At 54.6% G+C, this 23,387-nt stretch overlaps 1 protein-coding gene across 4 annotated transcripts in view; it reads left to right on the top strand.

Annotated features, from left to right (window-relative positions):
- Positions 1 to 15,699: 15,699 nt before the first annotated feature.
- Positions 15,700 to 23,387, top strand: part of Fbln2 (fibulin 2) — a 66,468-nt gene continuing 58,780 nt past the window's right edge. For all 4 annotated transcript variants that reach the window (XM_023708327.1, XM_023708331.1, XM_023708328.1 and 1 more), the window contains exon 1: positions 15,700 to 15,779. The gene's annotated coding sequence lies outside the window, so the exon portion shown is untranslated. The remainder of the gene's footprint in view (positions 15,780 to 23,387) is intronic.

Here is a 23,387-nt window from a genome sequence, read left to right as displayed (position 1 = left end):
CTGGGATAACGAACTGACAAACATCAGGAGGAAAAATAAGAATCCAGGGAGGAAGGGGGTTGGTGTGTGGTGCAGCCAGCCACCTGGGCGGAGGTGCGGGTCCCTACCAGGCCCGTGGCACCAGCCACCTGTCCAGGAGGGTGGAGACGTGGTCTAATGTGCTCAAGTCTGTCCTAGGAAGGAGGGTCCCTGACTTAGAGAGGCCCAGGAACAAGTTCACGTCTGCACTGCAGCACGGTGTGGGGAGTTGATCTGCCTGGACACAGGGCTGGAGCTCGCCCTCTTTCCTCCCTGAGGGACAGGCAGCTGGTGCAGGGCCTGGCCTGGAGAACCTCCTGCCTGCTTGGGGTTGGGGTTCCAGACACAACCCTCTTGTGAGAGGCTGTGTTTGGGACCCACAGCCGCATGTGGGTTAAGGGTTAGGCTCAATAGCCTGGTGCAGTTGGCCAGGCCCATCTGTGCTGCTGTCCACTGGGCACAGTGTCCCCATGGGATGGGACCTGGCTCTCTGCAGTGGGGGCGGGGAGCCATCTGGACTAGAGAAAGATAGCCTACGTCTTGAGGGTCCTGGGGGACACGGGGCAGAAGCAGCAAAGTCCTTGCCCTCAAGGGCTTCCAACTCAGACCCCTGCAGATATGGGGACTGGTGGGGTTCAGTCAGAGCGAGGATCAAGCTGGGCCAGGGCAGGAAGGGACAATGTCCCAGGTGCAGGTTCTGGATGGTGCTGAGATAGCCGGGCTGGGGTAGTAGGAAGGACCGTGGAGCCCCGAGGCCGTGGCTCTGAGCCCTAAGGTTGGGGCTGGAGGGGCAGTGAGTGAGGGGCGCCCCCACTGACAGGACTGCAGTGGAGGATGAGCTTGACCCGCAGCCTACCTGCACTTTCAACCTGCGCATGTTCTGTGCAGTGGAAGGGAGGCCAGGGCTAAGGTGCCCCTCCTGGTGCTGAGGCACTGAGTGCTCGTTGCCTCTGTGCCTGCCTCACATCTCCTAGCTGAAAGATGTTAGTAGGGGGGAAACCGGCCCTGCAGACCTCCAGCTCTCCAGCCTGTCATTCCAGCACTTGGAGGCCGAGGCAGGAGGCTCACTGCAAATCCAAGACCAGCCTGAATTACCTAGCCAGACCCTGTCTCACAAAAATAAACAGAATGAGAATGCAAACAGTGAAACACACACAAACTTGAGAGTGAAGGGCTTTGGCATGTGAGGTGCACCTGTTAGTTCGTACATAGAACGTCCTCATCTCATGATCATCACTGTGAACGGCTTTATCTTGCAGAGAGCAGGACTCTGGCCAGGTGACCTGCTCAGCACTACAGGAGGGCCATGGTCGGGGGAAGTGTATAGGGGCCACTGCAGCACAGCCATCAGGGCTGAGAAATAGGTGTGCCACACAGAAGGTGGCCGTGAACAGTAGGCAAGGTGGGGGCGGGGGGAGCGACCAGAGCAGAGGTCGGAAAGGACATGGGTCCATGCGGTGTCCAAGAGGGCAGGTGGAAAGGTCTGCCCAAACCACTCTCCACTTCCTGCAAGTTGTGTCTCTGGTAATGTGACCCTTGGCCACTGCATCTAGACACACAGCCTGCCGCCCTGAACCTGCCACTGGTGAGGCTGGTGTTCAAACCCCATGGGCCTCCTCCTTTCTCCGCTGTTCCCTATCTGGATCAGGGCAGAGCAGTTTGGAAGCAGAAGCAGAAGACTAAGGAGTGAAACCAGCTGAGTGACCGCACTATCCTTTGGCCCCTCCCTCTCACCTGGCCCCTTTCTTGGCTTCTTTCCTGGCAGGCTTCCTCTGGGGTCCCCTGGGGTCCCATTCTCTTGCTTCCTCTACCGGGTTGTACCACTTTCTCTCCTTCCCAGGCACTGCAGGTCAGCTAAGGCCCTACCCCTCCCCAGCCTGCCACCTGCTCTCTCCCTCTCTCTCTGTCTCTCCACTTGTCTATTGACTCATTTTGCCTTGCTTTCTGTGAGGCCCTGGCTTGGACTCCAGAGGGCAGGCACCCTGCAGAGGTGACCCCGCCCTCCAAGGGTGGGGGGCTGCACAGACCTGGGGCAGGGCGTGGGAAGCCTGAGCTGAGTTCTGGAGGTTGAGTAGACGTTCACCTGCTGAAGAGACAGGGAAGGCTGCCTAGGCAAAGGAGGACAGTAGCGAGTTACCACACCTGCCGGAGCACTAGGCCCTCTGCTCTGACCAGGTCCCATTCCTGGTCTTTCTGTGGCCTGAGAGTCCAAGTCCCAGTTCAGCCTCTGGGCTGGGTTCTCTCAGCCTTGAAGTGGGACTCCAAACTATTCTTGAAGACCTCATAGATCCAAAGCTCCTGGGATGGGTCATGGGTTATGGAAGACAGCAGGCTGCAGGCCAAGGGAATGACCTGCTATTGCCCCTGGCAGGGGGAATCCGGTCCCTTGGGCTACTACTGATTCCTCAGGAGAAGCCAAAGGAGCAGAGTCCTGAACAGTTTTGACTTTAAAGAGAAGCTGGGTAACCAAGCATGATGGTGCACACTGTAATTCCAACATTCAGGAGGCCAAGGCAGGTGAATCTCTGTGAGTTTGAATTGCATAGGAGATCTTAGCTCAAAACACCAGCAATAATAATAGCAATAGCAATAATACTAACAACGATGCTGGGTGAATGGCTGCATGAGTGGCTTGGCTCCAGGTCGCTGCAGAGATTAGCCAGGGCCAGTTGTGTTCTGACGTCAACAACACACTGTTCCCTGCTCTTCCACCCACCCACGCCTCCTCTTCTTGGACACAGCCCTGGCTTTTCTGGGCCAGTCCTTCCTGAGTCAGCCTTAAGGCCACATTTCTCTAAGCAGGAGCTAGCAGAGATGATGCAGCCCGCAGGGCAGGGTGCTGAGGAGACACTTGCGTATCCACGGTCATTGCAGCATTAGTCTCCAGAGGCCAAACAGCAGTACATCTCAAGAGTCCCTCAGACAAAGGAACCAATTAACTGAGGCCTATCTGCACGGTGGAATATTATCCAGCCCTAAAAAGGAAGGACATGGTCACAGCATGGTGATCCCTGAGTGCGTTATGTGGAGTGAAATAAGCCCAACACGGCAGCACACAGGCTGTGTGATCCCACTCAGCTGAGGGCCCGAAAGCCATCAGATTCGTGGGGAGGTAGCAGCATGGTGACGCCAGGAGCTACAGAGGGAGGAAGACTTGCTTTTAGACTGGGACAGAGTTGCAGCCTGGGACCTTGGAAAAGCTCGAGGGGTGGCTGTTGGTGACAGCGACACAGCCCTGTGAGTCTGAAGCCACGGAGTTACGTCCTAAAAGCGGTTGCTGTGGTCAGTTTTATGCTTTTTTTACCACAGGTTTTTGAAAAAGTGGAAGATGTTCATGGGAGGAAGGGCACATTCGTGGACTTCGGCCCTGAGAGGGACCCTGGAACCAAGCCTCCTCAAGCCCTGAGGTGGGACAGTGAATTAAGCTTTATGGGAGCAATGAAGTTTCTTTCCACCAGTTCTATTTTGTGAGAAGTCATGATGGTTTGTATCTAGATGTCCCCCAAAGCCTCATGTGCTCATAGGCAGGGCCTTGGGGAAGTGACTGGATGACGGGGGTGTGATGCTCCTCAGCAGATTCATTGATTGATGAAGTTACAGCTGAATGAGATGTTGGGAGGTGAAGCCTGGAGGGAGGAAGTGGGTCACTGGGGGTGTGGCCTGAAGGGCTCATATCCCTCCTCCTCCCTTGATCCCTGTCTACTTCCTGTCTGCCATGCCCTGAGCAGCTGTCCTCCACCAGGACCCTCTGCTGCCCTCCCTTGGTGCCAACTGACCGTGGACTGAAACTGTTACAAATTGTGAGCCTCTCTTCCTTGGCATTGAGGGTATGGGGTGTTGTGGCCCAGAGACAAGAAAGCCACTAAGACAGAAGACCTTGGTTTGCGTTGAACACACACTTTCTGTACTGATGGAAATGCTTGTATGATCTTTCTCCTTGAACTGTGCGTGGTGTCCCCCAATGCCTGGCTCTTTTGTGGGAAGCCAAACCCAGAAAAGTGCCACTTGCAAGCCGTACACTGTCTCTTGGAGCCAACTGGCTTTGGTGGCTATGTTTGTTTAGGAGTTAGTGTCTGTGTCCCTGGGCAAGGCTAGAGCCCAGCCTTTTTCTCTGATCTGTGTGGGACCTTCTGTTGCTGATTTGTGTGGGACCTTCTGTCAACTCTCTCAGCCTTGAGCAGGCTCAGTGCTGAAGGACTTGGCTGGGACAAGAATACAGCTTCTAGGGCCCATGGTAGGCTCTGCAGGGTTAATGATCCTGGGCTCTGAGGCTGGTAGCCATGGCAATGTCACTGGGGTGTGGAGCCCTGCCCGTCCTCCAGGGGGCTGCACCACAGCCCAATGTCCAGGTCCCACATCTCCCCAGTAGCCTCCCCTTGTTTCTTCATGCAGCAGGTAAAATCCAGTGCCATAGGTTGCATCTGAAACTCTCTGGAAGGACAGTGGGGAGAGAAGCTTTGCCTTCCACCTGTCCTGGTCATTGTCTTGAGGGATCTTTTTAGTATTCTGATAGGAAAGCAATGGGGACAGACAGGGGAGGGTGGGCTGTCTCTCCCTGAGGCCTGAGGTTGCTGGAGGAGGCTGGGCTGTGACTCTAGCGGCCTCCCTCTGGCCTCTGGGGAGCAGCCCTGGTGTGTGCAGCGGCCGCTAGGGCCATCAAGCTGATGCAGACAGGTGTCCTGCGCAGAAGGCCTGGTCTGGGCATCGGGTGCAGCTGGGCCCACGTGGCCAACTCAGTTCTCGTCCCCAGCAGTGCCATGGTCCCCTGTAGCCAGGTGTCCCTCTAGGGTGCAAGACAATCAGGCCCCCACTGGGGACCATCTGACTTGCTCAAGCCTCTGGGATTGAGTGATGGACAGTGGGGGGCCCCTCCTGCTCTCTTCCACCTGTGCAGAGCTGCAGCCCACACTGGAGGTGATGCCAGCTCACAGGAGGAGGCTGCGTCCTGTCCTTGCAGGCCCTCTCAGTCCCCTGGAGATCTGGCTTGGGGGTTCTCTAGGGGCTTTGCCTTGTGTGAGTTGTGATGGAAGGCTGGATCCCCAGGGGCCACAGTGCCTCCATCATCCCCACTCATCCTCATGCTTGGGATCATAAGAGAGTCTAGGAGCAAGGATTGGAGAGCCCCTCTGCACGTGCACATGCATGTATGTGTGTGCGTGGGCAAGTGTGTGTGCACACGCACATGTGTGTGTGAGGTATGTGTGTGTGAGTGGGTGCGTGTGAGTGGGTGTGTGTGTGTGAGCGTGTGTGTGCACGCATGTGTGTGTGCATGTGTGCAGTGCAGAACCACAGTGCAATTGCTCCATCCTCAAAGGTCTTCTATATTCCCTGCTTCCAGGCACAGCTACCTGAGGTCCCCACTGCTAATTTCTAAGAACTTAGATGGGTGTTGGCTGTTCTCGGACCTGGTAGACAAAAGCTCAGTCTGTGCATGGTCACATACACCTGATATCTTTGGCTCTGAGTGGTATTGTGGGGATGGTGTCTGTGTTGTTGGGGGCAGTACACTCCTGTGTCACAGCTCAACCTGCCCATCCCCACTCACAGCTTCTGGTCTGGGCAGCTGTGGCTGCAAGGACCCACTTGCCCCCTGGAGAGCTCTGAAGAGGACAGGAAAGTGTGGCCAGGGGAGGCAGCTCAGGGGTGGCAGTGGCAGGGTGGGCTGTGCTGGCTAGGATGCAGGGAGGAGGAGGGGACCTGAGGGGGCACCAGGCAGACTTCTAGATGGGAGGTAATGAATGTTGTACCCCCAAAGTGTCTGGCAGACTGGATGGTAGCATCTGTCTGTGTCCATCCTTAGCTAGGCTGAGGGAGGCCAGACTATACCCATCGTTCTGGGGCGATTGAGGTGGGCTTGGAGGGGGATTCCTAGTCCCAGCCCATGGGCCTCTGGGTGGGGCTGTCCCAGGTAGGAACTCTGAGAGGACTGGTGACCCTGACCCCTAAGGCTCCCCAGTGTCTGAGCTGTGAGATGGGCCTGGTGGCAGCGATTGCCTGGACGCCTGGCACGAGCCTGGCAGGAGGCCGAGGCTCTGGGGCGGAAAAGGGGGTGGAGGGTAGCTCCCCTCGGTGCTGGGGCATCTGACATTCTAGGTGGGGACCCAGACCTGGAGAGGGGTGCTGGGATACCGCCTGCCCACCCGCCTCCTCCTCCTCCGACATGTTGGCATCTGGTTTTGTTCAACTGGGGCCAAGCTGGGGGCAGGGAGGTTCAGCCTGGTGAACAAGGCCCCTTTGTTTGGTCCAGAGCTGGCCTGTTCCCTGTGCCTGGACCTGTGGGTCAGCCCTCAGGTCGGATATCCAGGGGCACCGTGTGTGACGGGAAGGCTGCCAGGAGCTCCCTCCGGTGGATGGGAAGCAGGGAGGACAAGACACTTGTCCAGCATGGTCATTGTATCACCTGGGAAAGGACCGATCCTGGCTTCCTGACTCTGGATCCTGGGCAATCCCCTGCTCCACCCTCCTGTAGACCCTTTGGGGCCCTACAGTCCCTCATGGGGATCACAAGAGAGTCTAGGAGCTCATGTGGTCTGTATCTGAGCAGTACCCTTTTTGCTATCCCTGAACTGTTCCTACCCGGTTTCCCTTTTGCTTGTCTTTCATGGACAGTTTGTGTCACTGTTTCTGCGCAGCCACATCCCCAGAGGCTGGGGACAGAAGTGTGACAGTGAGGTCCGGGTCTCCGCCCATAGGGCGTTTGCCATTAGGCAAAGCCTGCGGAGTCGGAGTTAGAGTCGGAGTTGCTGGTAGCTATGGCCTAAGTGGTCAGAGCTTGGGGAGCTCCCTGGAGGAGGAGAGGTTTTAGTGGAGATCTGAGGCTGAGAAAGAAGCAACCAGGCATGGAAGAGGCCCCTAGGCACAGGCGGGGTGCTCCTGGAGGTCCAGGCAGGAGCTGGAGGTAGAAGGGTGCAGAGAGCTCAGGAAGCTGGCTGGGCCAGCTGAGGATGTGGATCACAGATCACAGGGAGGAGGAGAGCACAGCAGGCAAGAGGGCAGGAGGCGGCCTCTCAGGACAGAGCTGCAGCACAGGAGTCAAATCTCCACTGCCTCTCCAGCTAGACAGCCGCCGCCAGGGCAGGGCCGGGTGTGGGCTTCCCCGAGGCCCACAGGGAGCTCTAGAAGGCTTCAAGGCAGAGGCACATGGCCAGACTGCTTGAGAAATCCGGGATTGCAAAGAAGAAAACAATGTTCTCCAGGGTGGGACACAGGGGCAGAGATTTCACAGAAGAGGAAATGCAGATGGCTGCAGGCACAAGGCAGCGAGATGCTCACCCTCATTAGTGACAGCATGCAAATTAAAGCCACATCCAGATCCCTTTCACACCTACCACATGGGCAAACATTAATGAGCACTGGTGTGGAGGCGAGCTCTTGGCAGCAGCCAGGGCATGCGTACCAGTCTGATTATCCAGAAATGGTAGCTTGGCAAGAGCTGGTATTCAACACCTATATCCTGAGACCCAGCCCCACTGTCCTGAATGCTTGTCATAGAGGACTTGTACAAATGTCCGATAGACAGGCATGAAGATAGTCACAGCAGCATTATTTATAATAGAGAAAAAAGAAAAAAAAAAACCCAGGAAGCCATAGTTGACCATGGCTGAGGGATACATTCAGTGTGTTAGAGCTGGTCAGTGGAATATTATACAGCACTGAAAATGGGAGGCAGATACATTCAAGGGCCTGTAGCTTGTCAATGCAATAGGGATATTGTATCACTATTTCAATATATACATACAGAGAGGGTGACACTTTTAAGGAAACTCGGGGAGGCAACGTGCCTGTGGAAAGGCCCAGAGAGGATTTCTGGGTGGGGACATGCCTGCTTTTCTTGGGCCTCCTGCTCCATTGTTTTAACATAACTGAAATCAGCCCCTGGCTTGTGTCACATTTTCTCCTCCTGGCTAATATGTTTGCAGTGGGTGGGCCTTGATTTCATTATTGGTTACCAACTGCAGTTGCCTCCTCCCTCTGCCGTGTTTTGCCTTGATGCCCAGGCCTCCGGCATCCTGCCTCACTGGAGTCAATGACCAGGCAAGGTGCAAGTCTCTCTAGACTCTGATTGGCTGGAATTGCCAGGAAGGGGTGGGTGCGGCCTTCCTGATGATAGCCAATCCCTGAAGACCTGGTGTCACAGAGAACAATGCAAACAAATGCCTGGCAGCATCTGGATGTAATGTGCAAGAATGGGCCGCAAGCCTGAAGCTGCTGTTTTCCCTGCCCTTCCAGGGCCATGCTTGGCTTCCTACCAAGCCCTTGGCACAGCCTCTAGCTGGTGGATGGGTGTGGAGGCCAGTGAGTGGGGCCCATGTCCTGAGCCGGTCGGGTCAGGACTGGCACAGGACAGACAGGGTGCAGGCTCAGGACCCACCCAGCCGAAGGCTTCTGCTGGCAGGAGCTCAGGCCGGCTGCCATGTGGTTGAGAATGTGGGTTCCTCACCTGGTACCTTGGCAGGGCCTCGGTCAGGAGGCCAGAAAGGAGAAGAGGCTGGAGCTGGATGGGCAGGAAGACCGCAGAGGGTAGCACGGTGCAGATGTGCTTGTTGCCAAGCAACTGTGAGAGAGACTGAAACAGTCAGTGTGCCTGATGCTTGCATACGGTCACCAGAAGTAGTGGCTACTACCAGCTCAGGTCATAGTACCTGAGATCTAAAGGTGGGATGGGGAAGGTGAAACTTCTCTATGGGCTGTGCAGATCACTCCAGGGTACCGTGGTCCATTCTTGTCCTAGCCCTGGGACAACGACAGGCTGCATGGCCCCAGAATGCTGGGGGAGGGCAGGACCCAGGCTCAGCTATCTCTCAACCTTGGTTGTATCATCTGTGAAGTGGGGGCGCAGTGTTTAAACTATAGTGTGGTAGAGCGGGCCTGAGGGGCTGTTAGATCTTTCTGAGTTGTAATGCAGTGACACAGTTTTTATGTCTATTGTCGCTATTCAGGGTCTGCCAAGAAGCCAGAGCGATTCTGTCAGGCTTGGGTGACATGGCCAGGAACTCTGGGGAAAGGGGAGGAGGGGAGTGTGGATAGCAGTGTACTCTGAGCTGGCAGTGGCTGGTAGGACTGGGGTCTCAGACAGCCACAGGGCTTTCCTAGAGTGATAGGGAGGCATCCAGAGCAGGCTTGCCTTCTGCCAGAGCAGCCTGGGTTTGCTGTGATGTCCCTGCACTAGGGGCCATTGTGCTTGTCATTGGCTCTGAGAAGCTCGTAGTGGCCTCAGCTCAGATGCAGTGGAGAATGTAGAGCAGTGGCCTCGGCCTAGGCTGCTCTGGGCTGAGAAGTTGGGCTCACCAAGTCACCTATAGCTGAGCATCCCAAACTCGCTCGTACACCAGGATCTGGCTGGGTCCAGTTGAGTCCTGTCAGATTGCTTGAAGAGACCAAGTTTTGTTATTTATTTATTTTGGCAGAACTGGGGATTGAACTCAGGCCCTTGCGCTTACCAGGCAAGCACTTATTCTACTAAGCCATCTCCCTGGCCCCAAGCCTTGTTATTTAAACAGTTGGGTATTCCCTCCTTCCACTCCTGGAAAGGAGGCGCCCAGGGTTTCCTGGAAATTCCTGCCCCCCAGTGGAGACCAGCTGGCAGCAATGTGAAGTGAGCAGGCAGAGAGAGAGGTTTGGGAAGACTTAAGGGCAACAGCTAATGAAGGGGTGGATGGAAGGAAGGAAGGAAGGAAGGAAGGAAGGAAGGAAGGAAGGAAAATAGGTGGAAGGATGGACAGAAGGATGGGTGGAAGGATGGAAGGATGGGTAGATGGATGAAGGAAGGATGAGTAGATGGATAGATGTATATATGTATGATAGTTGGATGGAAGGATGGATGGGAATGGGAATGGGTGAATAAAAGAAAAGCTGCAGGAGAATTAAGCAGTTTATTATTTCTGTCTTTAATGGAAAAAGAGGTTCTAAGCCAAATCCTAAAGCTGGAGATCAGAGAAAAATACTAGTGGGTTGTCTTTAACCTCTGCTCAGGCTGGGCACAGTGTGACATACTTTGGGGTCCTTCCACAAAAATGGCAAAAGCTTTCAAATGCACATGCCCTTTGCCCTTGTGACAGCTTGGAAGTGGGCAGGGCCTGATCCCTAGATTCAAGGATGTGCTTCAATTTTTTTTTTTATATATAATGAAAAACATTTGGAAATGATCCACGGATTATCAGATAAACAAACTGGCTGTAGCAGATGGAAGTGTGCATCTCGGGGAACTGTGTAGATGTGTTGTTGGTGTAGAAAAATGGCCAGAGTAGTTGGTCCGACGGCTGTGGGTTATTGTTAAACTGAAAAATGGCCAGAGTAAAACATGAAAATCCATGCAGCAGAAAAAACTGTTCCTTGGAAGCCGACTGCGGACAGGCGCACACGCACACGCTCCTTCATGGGTATGCATGTATGTCATTCACTCATCTTTTCTTGTGCACAACATACACACGCTCCTACATGGGTATAATGCAAAGTAGTCGGAAGATTCTCTCAAGAAGATAGATTTGTCATTGCTGAATGTTTCCTGTGTATTTCTTTAACTTAAGACTGAAATCAGGGCCATCCTTTCCCATTTCACAGATGGAGAAACTGAGGCTCAGAGGGAGCAAGAGATTTGTCAAGACCAAGCCTCCTGTTTCTGGGCTGCCCCTTTCAGCCCCTGGTGGGTGCTGTGTGCCCTCAGGTGAGCACTTTCCCTCTCTGGGTTTCTCCAGAGGGCAAGGGCTCTGAGGCGTCTCAACCTTACTTTCTAGCCCATTGGGGCCACCTTGGCAACCTCATCCCCAGCCTCTGCCTGCCAGGACAGCTGGCTCGAACCTCAAGGCTGGGCCAAGGGTGGCCAGAACTGAGACATGCCAGAAATGTCCTCACGCCAGGCAGGAGGGGCTGTGGTGAGTCAGGACCAGCAGCCTCAGGGGCAGGGGCCGGCCTTCCTGGCAGGCAGGAGGCGCCAGGCTGGGCTGAGTCCAGGAAGGAGGGAAGCACAGTAGTAACCCCCAACTCCTTTTTGTTTATGCTCCTCCCAGCACTCTGCTGTGTGTGCCCAATGGTGGGGCCTCACTGCCTCCTTCCGCAGTCTGTTCTTCCCTGGAAGCTGAGGCGAGGGGAGAGGTGCCAGTTGGGTGCCTGGTTGCTCTGGGCCTGAAACCCCACTCTTCCCCTGAGCCTTCCTTAGCGTCTTCATCTGTAAAGTGGAGATAACAGTATGGACAGCCTCCAGGTGTGCCTAGAGGAGTCACAAAATTTCTCTGTGCTTGGTACACAGTATCTCGGTAACATAAGAAGGTATCTTCCCTAACAAACATCATTCATTTTATTGTAAGGGGAGCCACTCTTGAAGGGAATTGGGAAGTTGTAAAAAGCAGGTCCTCAGTCAGTGGCTAAGTCCCTGTCTGAAGGGCCTGGGCTGTCTGGCAGGGCCCCTCGGTAGGTAACGTAGCCTCCAAGAACTGAGTTCTAGTAGCCAAGTTCTAGTAGTCAAGGCTCTCTGATCTTAGGATCTGTCCACCGGAAGCTCCAGCTCCAATTGGCTGAAGCCCCGCATGAAATAACCAAACTCAAAAATAAAACTTCAGCTCCACTTGGCAGAAGCTTTAAGGGCTGGGATGACTTCAGGCCACTGTACAATCAAGCGCTTGAACGTCTTGTCACCTTGTCACCTCCCTTCTGCTTCTCAGACCTCTGCCCTGAGGCTGTGTCCTACTCCAGGCTCTCAGCCCAAACCAGGCCTTCCCTACACTCAGAGCCTCTCATCCAGGCCCAGCCCAGCTACAAAGGCTGGGGAGGAACGACCTCTGTCCCAGAAGTTGGAGAGGGGTGACTGCTTAGGCACAGGTTAAGCTGCTGCGACAAAGAGACCCACAGTTTACGACTTTTCAGGTGAAGGTTGTGGCGAGGTGTGGTGACTCCATGGTACCAGGGACTCCTCCACCTGGTTGGGCTGGATGGGTCACTCTAGACAGCAAGAAGAGAGGGATAGACATGAGCCAGAAGCTGGACTTGAGTCGGACACTAGCCACAGAGGGGAGGTGGGGAGGCTCCCCATGTGTAAAGCAGCTTTTTTCAGTAGGGCTCTGGGGAATAGGGGCTGGGGTGTGGATGGATAATGCTGGAGAGGGCTGAGAAGTCTTATTCTAGAGCTCTATCTGCAGCAGTGCTGCCCTGGGTCTTGGTTGGGACCTCAGGAAGTCAGACTGTGCCACACTGGGCGAGGTGGACCTACCTCTATCTGAAGAGCTGCTTGCAATCTCTGAATGTCATCTTTGTCTTAGTCATTTTCCCACCACTGGGACAAAATACCTGACACAATTTAAAGAAGGAGAGGCTTATTTTTCTTCATGGTTTCTGAGGGTTCAGTCTGTGATCAGCAGGCCCCAAGTCATATAATCCCTGCAGAAGGGCATGGTGGAAGGGAGTGTCGGCCAGGAAGTGGGCACAGGGGAAAAGCCAGAGAAGATGCAGCACCTGAGGCCACACCTTCACCTCTGCCTGGACACACTCTGCTTTGCTAATGTCCCAGGTGTCTGTCAGGACTATCAAATTGGCAATCAAGATTAACCATGACAGTCTTAGTCCAATTTCTCTTGCCAAGGATATGTGCTTCTCTAAAACAAAGTACATTTAGCTCAGCATTTGGGGATTCAAAGAAGGAATCCTTAAGTGCGTTATAATACGTGTGGCTGATGCTACCAGGGTAGAAATTCACAGGAAGTGGGGAGGTCACTTGGTAAGATAGGAAGCCTGAGTCACATGGTCTCCTCTCAGGTGGGCAGCTGGGACACCAAGGGAGGAAGAAGAAAGCTCCTGCTTAAGGCCATGCTGGGAGGCTCTGGATTTAAGCCGGAGCCCTTACTTCTAAACCTTAGGTGTTAATGGATGAGGTTTCTATTATGACTCTTATTTCCAGATACCAGGACAGAGGCTCAGAGGTTCAGTGATGTCCCCAAAGCTACCCAGTGGGGACACAGCCCAAGGGCAGCGAGCCTTCTGTTCCCTGTCTGGCTACTCAGGTGGCCAAGTGGGGTCCTGTCTCTTGGCTCTGGAGTCTCGGTAAGATGGTAACTGATGGGGATAACCCTGGTCCCACTGTGACCATTCTGTCGCGCCTTATCAGCCTGCAACTTCCTCCAACTGTGTGTCAGCCAGTCCCGGGCTCCAAATTCCTGGTGTGTGATGTGCACTCTGTCTGCGATAACAGCCTGGCAGGGATCCCAGGGGACAGGAGCCTTGGCCACATCTCCGACTCAAGTAACAGAGGCTGGGGAAATATCTGCACTTTGGTGGCATGAAGCTTACCAGGCTGTGGCTTCTTAGGCTGTGCTTTGAGCCTCTTGCCTCCAGGTCTGGGGCCTGTGGCAGGGAAAGGCAGGGCAGGGTAGGCAGTTCAGGATCTGTCATCTTCTACTGCCCAGGTGACCTCCCTCACCGAAAGAAGAAAGGCTTCAATTTGTTATTTCCTCACTGGGCCCTCACTTACCGAGCACTCTCTGGGTGAAGCCCCAATTGCTGATTTCAGGGAGGTCATCCTCCCCATCCCTGAGACAGGCCTTGGTGTCACTGTGTTCACCTCAGAAAACAGGAAACAAAGACCCAGAGAATAGCCACTGGGACACAGTCACACAGCTGGCATACAGTAGTTCTTAACTACCAGGTTATAGTAGTCACTTATGAGTGAACTTTAAAAATTCAGTCTGAGCAGGGTATTGTAGTGGACACCTATAGTCTCAGCGCTTCAAGAGGCTGAGACAGGAAGATCACATTCAAGCCCAGCCAGGGCAGTTTAGCAACTTGGGGAGTGTTATGGCTTATGTCTGGGTGTCCCCACAAAGCCTCATGTGGTAATGGGGCATGTTTCTAGAGCTTTTGATTGATTCATGGTCCAATGCTGGGATTATGGGAGTGAGTGCTGCACACACCCTAAGGCCCCTCCTTTTTTGCTCTTGTTGCTTTTGCTGTCTTCTGCTACCATGAACTGTTGCCCCTGTGCCATGCCACCCTGCCTTGGAGCCAACTGTTTATGCACTGAAACCTCTACAAACTGGTGAACCAAGTAAACACTTCCCTAATTTTGGGTGTCAGGTATTTTGTCCCTGTGACAGAAAAGTTACCAAGATAGGGAGATCCTGTCTCGAAATAAAAAATGGTCTAGGGATGTAGCTCAGTGCAAAAATCCTGGATTCAATCCTTAACATAACACACACACACACACACACACACACACACACACACACCCCTTAACTGGGGAAAAGGGCACAGCAGCAGGCTAGAGTGTCAGTTGCTACTTCTCTGGGCTGGTGTGAAAGGGCATGGCTTGGGTTTCCACTGAAAGTTGAGGCAGCTGGCCTGGATCTCTGCGCAGGCTTTGGTCCTCATCCCCTCCTGGTTCTGCTGCGAGCCTCAGGGCCCCTCCTGGCTGCACCTCCTTTCCCCATGTGACCTCAGGCAAGTGTCCCTCTCTGAGTTGCTCTCGACTGCCTCTTTGCTGCCCTGGGCTGCAGGGGCCCAGGGGTGGAGATGGCCACACTTTGGGGCCATGGCAGCTTCTGAGATGTGAGGTAGTGACAGGCAAGGGAAGGGATGCTGAGCCTCAGATCCTAGAAAATGTGGACTAGGGAGTGAGACACAGAGACCAAGAGACAGAGAGTTAGGAACCAAGAAGGACAAACAGAGGGAAATAGGGAGAGATGATATTAAAACAGAGATAGATGCATAAAGGAAGAGAGAGAGTGATGGGGGAAGAAAGGAGAGGGGCAGACAGACATGGGCCCTCTGAAGGACACACTAAGAAGGACAGAGAGGATGCTCACAGAGATAGAGACCATGAGAGACACAGGTGTGTCCCAAAAGGGCCAGAGAAGTTCTAAAAGTTCTGCTATCCATGTGTGGAGTTCCAAGTGGTTAAAAGGGTGGGCTTTATCTATGTACATTTTGCTACAGTAGAAGAGAGAAACAGAGATGGCTGTGCCTGGACAGGTAGAGAGAGACAGCCACAAGGACAGGTGGACAGACATGTAGGTGGGGGGCATTCCAGAGCTCTCCTGCCCACTGGCCTCTGGGACCCCCTGTGGGTGCTGGGGGCGGGACCCTGAGCTCTGGCAGGAATGTGGGGCCTGGGCCGGCAGGACCCGGATCTTCCCATGTGGGCTTGGAGCCTCTGGCCTGGAGAAGGACCTGAAAGACCGCCCCTCGCCCGAGATGGCCTGACTCTAGCGGTGCCAGTTCCTAACGAAGTCTGGTCTGCCAGCCAAACTGGGGTGTCATCACCTGCCTCAGTGGGGTGCCAGGTCAGTGTTCTGTGTTGATACCAGAGGCAGCATTGTGGTGGGAGTTCGGAGCGGCCTCTGACAGGCTGGCCCCTGGTTTGTTTTGAGCCTGTTGTGTCCGAGCAAAGGGTTCTGGGCTCTCTCCATCCAGGTGGTATCCCTGAGACCAAGGCTGGCAGAGGGGCTGGTCCACAGTGGGACTTCAAGTTTAATTAGGGCGGGAAAATAGTGCATAGAGGGCTGTGCAAGAGCCACGGGGTTCAGGTAGCTGCACGCAACTTCCCAAGGCGCCCCGCCCTACTCGTCCCAAGACGAAAGACTCCTCCCGGGGCGGGGCAGGGGCGGGGCACGGCGGCTCGCCCCGCCCCTCCCCCCGCCCACCAGCCCGCGTTCTCCCTGCTCCCCTCGCCCCACCCACCCGCTCTTCGCCCCTCCCCGCGCCGCGCGCAACCGAGGGCCCGGGTTCTGGAAGCCGACGGCTGCTCCACAGACCAACGCGGCCGAGCGGAGCGCACCTCGGTGAGTGTCACGCCCCTCCTGCCCAGACTCCGCGTCCCCACCGGGCGCCTCTCTCTCCTCGCGGGCTAAGGCTCAGGCACGTCCAAGGCTCCAACGCCCGTGCCTCCCCGCGCCACCACCCACCCGCCGGGTCTTTCGATCGGATCTCCGCCGCGTGGGGGCTGCCACGGAAGGGCGGGCGGGTCCCCCACCCACCCGAACTTTCTCTTCCTCGCGTGCCCCTAGCCTGGTTCCGTTGATCATTGTCCCAGCCTTGTACAGCAGGGTCCTTTACCACATGGGATCATCCCACAGGTCACCCAGGTCACCACCCCCAGGGCAGGAAAGACCTGGACCTCTGGATCTGTCACCTACCAGCCACGACCCTTCATCCTATCACATTTACCTCCACGCAGAAGTTTCTGTAGTGTGTTCGTGAACACTGCACCCCCTCCCCACTCCACGATGTCTCCCACACAGGGACTCTTTTGCTCACATGTGCTTCCTACACAAGGCAGTGTCCCTCAGACACAAGTGGCCCTCCATCAAATAGCTGTGTCTTGATGGAACACACGTGCCTAACATGCATACGAATCAGCCCACGTGGATGGGCATCACATATAGCTTCCATCATATGTGCCACACGTGTCTCTCACACATGTGTTTGCCTCTTATGTATGCAGAGACACAGCCCCGCATTCAGTGCCTCACAACCCAGGACGTTGCACGCAGTCACACACACCATGGTGCCCAGTCCCCCTGTCCGGTGGGCTGGGGAGTCCCAGCCTTGGGGGGAGGGTGGGGGTGGCTGGCCGGCCTTATGCTAGCCTCTGATTCCGGGGGCTTGGGGGGCTCTGGGAAGCACTGGTTGCAGAGGTGGGCATGCCTTCTCAGTCCTCCTTCATCCTCTGCCCTCTCTGCTGCAGTCTACTCCTTAGTTAGCCAAGTCTGCCCTTCTTCCTTGCTGGCCTGGTATCTCCCTGCTCAGCTCTGTGGTGGCCACTTGACCAGCCTGTGCCAGCAGGTGTCACTGAGGAAGGCCAGAGAAAGAAGAGGAAAGTGTGCAGGCAGGGTGCTTGCTCCTCCAGAGGCTCCTAGAGAAGGGGGCTGACCCAGGGTCTCCTTGGTGGGAAGCCCAGTGGCTTGGGTGGCACACAGGGATGGGTCCCTATGGACTGGGTTCACAGTGGGGGCCAATGCTGTTTGACACTGAGCAAATGGGCCCCTCAGTCTTTGCTTCCTATTTGCAAAGTGGGGGTGAAGATGTCCCCTGGAGGAAGGGCTGGACAGGATGGGAGCTTTTGCCCTGGTGTACACCCAAGGCTTCCTGCAAGCCACCCCCCATCCCAAGCTGGGGACAGGGTGGGCAGCAGATGAAGTCAAAGCCTCTTTCTCTGGAACTTTAGACCTGCCAGCTCTGGCTGGGGCTAGCCCTGCCTGTTTTGTTTGGCTCTTGTCGTGTTATTATTATTTTTTTTAAAAAAAATCTTAATTAGCTGCCAGCATTTACAAATTGGCTGGGTTCACATAAATGTCCAGATTTCCGTCTTCTCTCGAAAAAAAATCACGAGATCTGGAGGTTTGGGGTCCACATGCTTTTCTGACACCCCTTGGCTAGTGCTGCCTGCCCATCTCCCTAAGGTGGGGTAGGAGTAGCCTTTGGCCTCAGTCTCTACCAGGCTCTCTTGCTGCTCTAGCCTCCAGCCTGCCTCTGTGGCTGTGTCTGGACCCTTCGGCTCCTCTGCTCACCTTGAGGGTGGGTCCAGGCTTGGCATGCATTCGTGGCTGGAAGCCTTATTTATCCAAGGCCTTGGGTGTGTGAGAGGTGTCCAAGGCCTTGGCCCACAGACAGCTCTGCTGGGCTATGTGGACAGGGATCTGGAGTCCTATGGTGATGTAGTCCGAGTCAGGCCCTGTCCACTGCTTCCTTTCCTAGACCTACTGACCATCCTGCAAATTAGTCTGACCCTTACTTGGCCAATGGGGAAGGGCATTAAAAAGCAGGGCGTGGAGGTGCTTGCCTGGAACTCCAATAGCCCAGAGGCTGAGGCAGGAAGATTTTGAGTTTGAAGCCAGCTCAGGCTACGTAGTGAGACCCTAAGGAAAAAAAAAAAAAAAAGAAAAAAGAAAAAAAGAAAGAAAAGAAAAAGAAAAAGAAAAAAGGAAAAATTATTTCCAGCAAACAAGCTGGGAAGCAGGGATTTCAACTCAGGCTCTGCAAACCCTAACAACCCCCACCAAGTGAGTGTGAGTATTGGGAGGTGGGGCTTGAGTCATTGACCCTGGGTCAACTCCCTGAGTGTGCTCCATGCACAACACACAGTAAGTACTCAATAAATACTTGTGGCTGGACTCAGGTCTTTGAAACTGCTCAGGTAGGGGTTAGGGTGGAACCAAATTGAAGGCCTAAAAGGGAAGACTGCTTGAGGCCTGCACCCCTTTTAATCAGCCAGAAAACAGGATTCTTGCCACCAGGTGGAAACCCCTGAGTTTCAGGGAGTCCCTGTGGCCCCAGGAATGCCCAGGTTGGTTCTCTAGGACACCAGATGTGGCATCCGCCTTGCATTTATTTAGAGGTAGGAACAGTTTTTTCCATAAGCCCTTGGCTGGTGGTGGCAAATGAGATGCCACACAGAGAGGAACTCGGGGGACCCACAGCAGCCAGAGGGACATCTGGCTTCCACTGCTTTCTTGAGTTGCTTCGGGCAGTTGCTTACTGGGTGGCATGGGGTGGGGCAACCCTGTGTTATTCTCATTCCTCAGTTCTCTGACTGCTGCACAGTGTGTGCCCAGAAGCTCGTGCCCAAGTGAATGGAGACCAGGCCCAGCCTCGGTGCATGGGACCACAGCTGTTTTAGGCCTGTGGCATGATGGCTACAGGGGGCACACGCCTGGGGCTGCTGCTGGCCGCTCTGTGCCCTGGGCCTGAGTTGGGAAGTGGGAACCCAACCACGAACTCTGAGGACTCTTCCCAGGACCTTCCAGCTAAAGGAGGAAGTCACTTGTCCATCTTGGGCTAGGCACGGGCTTGGGGCTAAAGGAAGCCACTGTCTGGGAGTTTGAAAGCTGCTGTAGTTTTGAGCCAGAGAGTCAGGTGATGCAGTTTCCCCTTAAAGACACCTTAGCTGGCTGCATACTTGGGTCTTTGTGCCTCAGTGGAGAAGATGCTGGCAAAAAGGTCAGGCTTCCTGCTAGTCACTCCTTTGATCTGGTCCTGTGTCAGGGCTGGTGCTGGGGTGGGGGTGGGGATTCTCTCCCCAGAAATCTACAGGCCAGTGGGGGAGACAGTCCTGTTGACAGACTGTGAGATCCAGGATGAGGCATGCTGGTTGAATAAATCCACATCCTGGCTGTGGATTATTAGGTAGCTATAAAAAAGACCCAAGGAAGCTCTCTATGGAAAGATTTTTAAGATCTATTAGAAGAGAATGAGGAGCTGATTGGTGTGTAATGCATTTTGTCTCTTATAAAATCAGAATATAAATTCATGTGTGCACTTGTGCACCCTCAAACCCAAAAGGATACATGGAAAACTAGCATCAGCGCTTCCACTTCCTTGTGCTTGCTGGGTGACGGGTGGGGTGAATGGTGGTGGAGGAGGTTGCTGGTGAGACTTTCCACTGGGTCCTTTGTTAGACTTTTTGGGTTTTCAAGGAGATCAAAATTATATAGTACTGAAGTCTTTTTTTTTCAAGTTTGGCGAACAGATGAAAGAAACACTCCTGCCCTTTCTCCCTCCGTTTCCCTCACCCCTTCTCCCTCCTTTTTCCACACCCCTTCTCCCGGGGGTGTGCCTACTTCTAGGTGTGGACTATGGGCGCTTTCTGTGGTAGGCACCACTCCTCTGATGGCCCAGGGGGCACCATGACCTCAATGAGCACCTCCTGAGTGCCAGGCACTGCTGTGAGTGCTGGGGATGACACAGTGACCAAGATGATGTCCTCCAACAACGCAGAATCCCATCCTGGGGGGCGACACAGACAGAGGACAGATCAGTGCATGTCTTGTGTGGGCTGTGTGTACAAGAAGGGGCAGATGCCTAGGGTGGGTGGAGGGGGAGAGACCCAGCACTGGGCATTATGGGGAGAAGGGACAGTAAGCCAGATGCCAAGGCAGAGACAACTGACCATGAGCATATGGGGGACAGGACCCCCGACATTATTTTGGAAGTGTTGCAGGGTGTGAGTTGGAGCCACAGGGCAGTTGGATTAGGGAGGGACAGGGACTGGTTGAGATCCTAAAGGTACCCCTGCCCCTGGAAAGTGGGGAACAGGTTGGAGTGGCAGTGGGGGTCTCAGTCCAAGGGTGCTGGTCGTGAGCACCAGTTAGTTTCTGGACCTCCTGGGAGGTGGAGCCACTGGGATTCTTGCTGGGCTGTATGCAGAGTAAGGCCAAGCTCTGGTTTGAGGGCAGTTTGAGGAACACCTTACTCCATTCCTGAGAGGACAGAGAATCCTGGATCTGTGGCTTCCCTTGGAGAGGGTGGGAACCCTTCCTGGCATTTTGTGGGAGGAGCCAGGGAGACCCTTGCAGGCTAGTAGCTCCTTGGGATTTCTGAGCTGCAGTGGGCTCAGGCCTCACCATAGTATACATGTGGGCTCATCCTGGGACTGGGGCTGGAGTGGGAGGGAACAACACACATGTGGCGACTCTGCAGTTACTTCAAGAGTCTGGGGTGCTACACGCTCAGTTCCGCAGTGCTGAGGTTGTGGGAGTGTGGAGTGGTCAGGGAGGGCTTCCAGGAAGAAGTGCTGCTGGTGTGAGGGTGGGAAGGTGGCTGGAGAGACCTGGGGATGGGAGAATACGTGGCTTCTTTTGGTGAATAGGTCACAGGGGAGATGGGAAATAAAGATGGGCAGGACCCTTGCACCAAAACTGGAGGACCCCTACTTTTGATCTGAGGGCACCCGTGGGCAGCTTCAGAGTGCTCTGAGCAGGAGGGAGATCCTGCTAGATCTGTGACATTGGAGGACCAGGAGTAGGGGAAGGACCGGGCAGGGCAGCACGTGGTAGGCTTTGAGGGTGACAGGGTGGGGAAACAGAGGCACGGGGATACCTTCCTGTAGTTCCACTGCAAGCAATGAAAGGAACCAGGCTGGGTGTCAGCTCTGCCCACTACCAGGTTGTCAAGTGTGGGGCACTGTGGCTGTCCTGTGCTTTCATTTCCCTCCTCCATGCACGTTGAGCACGTCCCTTCCCGGGACCATGCGGCTCAGGCTGTGCATGACTTTGTGCTATTGTCCTTATTACAGTTTCTGTAATCTGGGAATGTTGCAAGCATGCCTCTCTCTGCTCCTACATGGCTATTGTTACAAAGCTATGGCTGGTCTGGGAAAAGGTTATTTCCTTTCTCTAGGGTGGGGAACCTGGCCCTGCTGAGAGGGACCGTATTGTCCTTGGCTCAAGCGTCCCCACCCAAGTCTCAGAGCTAGTGAGGAAGTGGTGCCACCCGAGCCCTGGGTTGGGTCCAGGAGGATGGTGGGAGCCCCTGGCCGGGTAGAGGCAGAGTTGGCATTGAGTACCAAGTGCTGGGTCTGGGTCACCTCAGCGTGGCCTCCCTGTGTTCCTCTCTGAATTGAGAACAGCCTGCTGTCTCTGCTGGCATTCAGTGCCCAGGCATAGCCTGACCCGTGGCCTCTGAGGTAGGGGTATATGGGAAGGATGCTGGCACCTGCCATGGCCTCAGCCCAGCACCAGAGATCATGCGAGTTTCTTCTCCCAGCCTGACGGCCTGATCTGCACCATGGGCCTGGGCAGCCCTGCCTGGAGGGTTGGTGGGGATGAGGAACACGCGGGAAGCTGCACCCACACTCTGCAGGGAGACCGAGATAACTGTGTGTGCGCTGGACCGTGCCATCTTTCACCCTGCTGGTCACTGAGATGCCACTGCCTATGATGGGCTATACCAGGGCTTGGGTCTTCTTCCCAGTGCTTGGTTCCACGTCAGCTTTCAGGTGGTCCAGGGTCGGGGTCTTGATATATCTTTACCCCTCAAAGGCATAACCCTGCCACGCCTGCCATGGTCTCACATACTCATGCTTACGTGCACACCCAAAGGAAACTGTTCTCCAGTGCCCTTTCTTAGACAGTGTCCCAGGTCCTCTGTCACAAGGAAGCAGACAGGCTCTGTGTCCCCTATCTGTTCCTCTGCTTATCTCTAAAAGAAAGTTTATTTCATTACCCTTTTCTGGTCCCTGCTACCCCCATGGCTGCTATCTGATTACAGGGCTGGCAGAGGCGGTGTTACTTCCTTTTCCGATAGCATGACGCCGGTCACCCGGTCACTGGCCTCCTGCCTTCTCTGCTTTCCATGAAAGCTCCCAGCGCAGTTTCACTCACACTTATTTTGAAAGGCAGCGCTTGATCAGTGCTCTAGCTATTCATGGCACCGAAGAAAACAGCTGCCACTTTCCTCCTGCCCCAGACTTGTCTGCCATTTGTTACAAAGATGTCCCGTGCGTCCTAGGGATGTTGGAGGCTCACGGGCCACACAGTCATTCTCTAGTGCCCTACTGCATTAAGAGGATGGGAAGAGGTTATTCCTCACCAGGGGAATAACCTCAACCTCTGTCCCTGAAGTTGGGCACAGCTGGGCATGGTTGTGTCTAGATGGCTGACAGGGCCCAGAGCTGCCTCCTGTCTCCCAGGGACCCCCAGTGTGTTGTGTGCTGGGTTGGGCTCTGGCAGGCAAGGTTTCCAAATACAGGTCTCTGTCCTCAGGTCCGGTCCGGTCCGGTCCCTGTGCACATGCAGGCCCTGGAGTTGCCTTCTACATCTCAGCTCTGCCCTTTTGAGCTACCTGGCAGAGACCTGGGAGCCGAGGTGGCAGAGCCTGGGGTCTCAGCCAGGGAAGGCCAGAGCTGTCTAGGGAGGAGAGTCATAGGCCTGACAAGGAGAGACCCTTGCGAATTGTAAAGTGTAGTGCTAGGGTGATCAGGGGTCATTAATGTTGCTTCTTGGGGTTTATTCCAGTAGCACCCACAGTGAGGACTCCTGCGCCCCTTCCTACAGGTTTGTTGGAACTGAGTGCCTGACCTCACACTGCCACAAGAAGGAGGCCATGCCTTAGTCAGCTTTGGTGACTCTAACAAAATATGGTACTTTGGTGCCTGGCACAGCTGACACTTATTTCTTGTGCTTCTGAAGCTGGGAGTCCCAGGCCAATGTGTGGCAGATGCTGCTCCAGGAGTGTAGCTTCATGCCAGGGGGATAAGGGGTAGACAGGTGACTGCTGGCTCTCTTCCTCCTTTTGGAGGGATGCGGTTCCTGTCATGGGGATCTACTCCAGTGGCTGGATAGGAGCCTGGTGACAGTGTCCTGAAGGATCTGCCTCCTAATGTCGTCCCCTGGGGATAGAGCTTTAGCAGCATTGGAAAATGGAAAACTTGTCTGTGCCTTAGTTCTCTGCTGGATGAAGTGGAGCTAGAAAATGGGAAGCAGGTCTTAAATGTTGATTAAATGATAGATTGGGTGAGAAATAGCTTTAAAAATCTAAATTTAGATTTCTTGTTGTTCTGTCCCCTCAGAATTTGAGGGGACACAAACACAGAGTCCATAGCAGATTGGTGTAATGAAGTGCTAGCCCCCAGTTGGCCCTTTTGGACCCCCAGGTAAAATGTGTCAACTTAG

The sequence above is a fragment of the Octodon degus genome, unplaced genomic scaffold (genome assembly GCF_000260255.1).
Source record: "Octodon degus isolate 3935 unplaced genomic scaffold, OctDeg1.0 scaffold00350, whole genome shotgun sequence".
In the NCBI taxonomy this organism is placed as follows: Eukaryota; Metazoa; Chordata; class Mammalia; order Rodentia; family Octodontidae; genus Octodon; species Octodon degus.
Note: the sequence above shows the minus strand (reverse complement) of the source record. Positions and strands in the feature narration are given on the sequence as shown.